The sequence below is a fragment of the Vidua chalybeata genome, chromosome 1 (genome assembly GCF_026979565.1).
Source record: "Vidua chalybeata isolate OUT-0048 chromosome 1, bVidCha1 merged haplotype, whole genome shotgun sequence".
In the NCBI taxonomy this organism is placed as follows: Eukaryota; Metazoa; Chordata; class Aves; order Passeriformes; family Viduidae; genus Vidua; species Vidua chalybeata.
The window spans coordinates 134,506,401-134,509,215 of record NC_071530.1 but is presented as its reverse complement, the minus strand read 5'-3'; the positions used below and the strand labels follow the sequence as shown (position 1 = coordinate 134,509,215).

The 2,815-nt window shown below is 36.0% G+C and overlaps 1 non-coding gene across 1 annotated transcript; it reads left to right on the top strand.

The window, feature by feature from the left end:
• Positions 1–2,421: 2,421 nt before the first annotated feature.
• On the top strand, positions 2,422–2,504 carry TRNAL-CAG (transfer RNA leucine (anticodon CAG)). Its single transcript has one exon. It is a non-coding gene; the product is annotated as a tRNA-Leu (tRNA).
• The last annotated feature ends 311 nt before the right edge of the window (positions 2,505–2,815 follow it).

The window sequence follows — 2,815 nt, the reverse complement described above, 5'->3', positions numbered from 1 at the left end:
AGGTCTGAGCCAAAAAATGCCCACTGTTAAGGGAGAGCTGTCCAGGAGTAGGCTTGAGCAGATTCTTCACCAAGGTCACTGTATGTTTGGTATGCACTTAGTTATGCTTTCCTGTGTGATCTACCAGTCTAGAAGTCAATGGCTAATATTATTTTTATGACTTAGACTTGATTTAAATTAAGACCTATTTAGTTAATTTCCCAGCAATTCAGGACACATTCAGTCAGCTTTGCATCATCAATATGTCTTGAAGTAGGGAACACAAGGTTTTGAAGCTGCTGGCTAAAGACCCAGAAAGCTCTGTGCTGGCAGCAGAAAGAGTGTAGGCTGCAACTGCTGCTCATTCTGGAGTTACTACATTATGAGTAGACTTTGATGGTCAAACTTCTGCCATCTTTATTTCTGCTTATTGCACTCTGCCCATCTTGCTATATACCAAAGCTGGAAAAAGTCTACTTCTGCTCAGTCCACCAGTTATTTTTTGGAGAAAAACAACCACCCAATCAAACAAACTGCATCCCATTGGCTAAGACTTTTATTTCAGCACATATAAACAAGTTTTGTCACCTTTCCAAGGCCCTGTTTCTATAGAATTTAAATATATTACTAATTCTAAATATGAGAAAATTTCACCTTCCAGTAAGTCAACCAAGACTACTGAAGTGCAGCATGAATTACAGCATAAATCCTGACTCCTAACATAACAAGAAGCATAACATTTCCAGTATGCTACAAGAATATTGGTTACACAGACTCATCTTTTCATTCTGCTAGGCCTCAGACAAGACTGCTTGTTGCCCTAGAATGAGTGCAAGGATAAAAGCGTAGAGGTTCAGGACACATTACAGCATGTCCAAGATACAGCATTAATACTCTCAATTCACAAGCATTGTTACACAAAATTGTTCAAAATTACAGCACATAGTTGTAGAATCACAAAAGGGTTTAGGTTTGAGGGGACTTTTAGAACTTACCTGCTCTAAAGCCTTGCTCAAAGCAAAGTCAGCTTTGAAGATAGGACTGACTCTGAAATCAGGACGAGAGAGAGCCTTGTCCAGTCAACTCTTGTGTGTCTCCATGGAAGGACATGGCCAGTAGGTCAAGACAAGTCATTATTTCCCTCACCTCAGCACCCATGAGATGGCACCAAAGTATTGGGCCCAGAACTTTGGGCTCCCCAGAGAGAAAGACACTGACAAACTGGAGTCAGAAGAATTAGTTCCTCCATACAGAAGCAACAGTATCAAATAAAATCAGTACCAATTTTTGGCCAATCTAGTAGAGACACTTGCCTTTCTTTGTCACTGGAAAATATTGCTTCTTAAGGTTCTAATGAATGATTATATAATTTAATATATAAATTAATTTAATATATAAATTATAAATATAGAATCTATATATACTTTTAATGTTAAATTTTTATAATTTTATATATATTTCATATATTAAATTTTATTTATATTGCAATACTTATATATTTTATATACAATAAATATATTTATTAATTTATAAGTAAATTAATATATAAATTAAATAATTTATATTAAATTATACAATAATTCGTTAGAAGCTTATAAGGCAATTTCATTATATTATTAATATAAATTATACTATTAATTTCTATTTAAAATAAAAATATTTTATTTGCCATTTCTGACAGTCAGTTTCTGGTTGTCTCATTTCATTTTTTTTTTCTCTAGTAAGTATATATCTTTTTTCTCTAGTAAGTATATGTTTTTTTTTTCTCTAGTAAGTATATATTCCAAACAAGTAAGTATATACTTACTTATACACTATTTCCAACTAGTAAGTATATATTCCAAAAAAAGACACTGCACTTTAACCTGATGCTTCAAAACAAGCACACCTCTTGTCTTTCACATTTACTTTTACTCCCAAATCCTGATCAAATTTTTATATTTAGAGGTTCCTAGATTCAGCTTTCAAGCACATGATTTTTTTTGAAAAAAACCTTCAGCAAGGAGACATACAATTTGCTTCAGCGTCACAGTCCCCTTTCAAATATCAGAGAACTTTTACCATTAATAACTTGTACATATTTCAGGGGGATCTTCGTAGACATTACAGGAAACAAATCAGCCTTAAGCAATGTCCTTGTGAACCATACTGCATACCACATTTTTATTAATTTCTGTACAGCTCCAAATGTCTGCTTCATGGTGTATGTAATAAACATGCAAAAGTACCAGTTTCTTTCTCCACACACTAATGCTCACTCACAGAATGCAACAGCTGCATGTACAAATAAACATCAGTTATTATGGTTACCAGAGAGTAACACAAAATACGTTCTCATTTGGAATATTTTTTAACACCCACCGCGTGTAGAAAAACAATATTACATCACTAAAAATAGCTACAAATAGACAGAGATTGAGCCGTAAGAGCTCCCCCACGTGGGTCAGGATGGCCGAGCGGTCTAAGGCGCTGCGTTCAGGTCGCAGTCTCCCCTGGAGGCGTGGGTTCGAATCCCACTTCTGACAGCTTCATTTTGAGGCTGCAGCTGAGGATTTTGGTTTTGTCTACTTTGGAAAAGAGAGGCTGAGGAAAGACTTCATCGCACTCCATAGCATCCTGAGGAGGAAAACGGGAGATCCTTCTCTCATGGTCCTGGTATCCACTGACAGGAGTTGTGGGAATGGTTCAATGCTGTGTCAGGAGAGATTCAGACAGGGCACTAGGAAGCATTTCTTTACTGCCAAGGTGATAAAAAACTGGAACAGGCTTCCAGTGAGGTGGTCAATGCCTCAAGCCTTTCAATGTTTTATAGGCTTTTGACAATCCACTTAAAAAC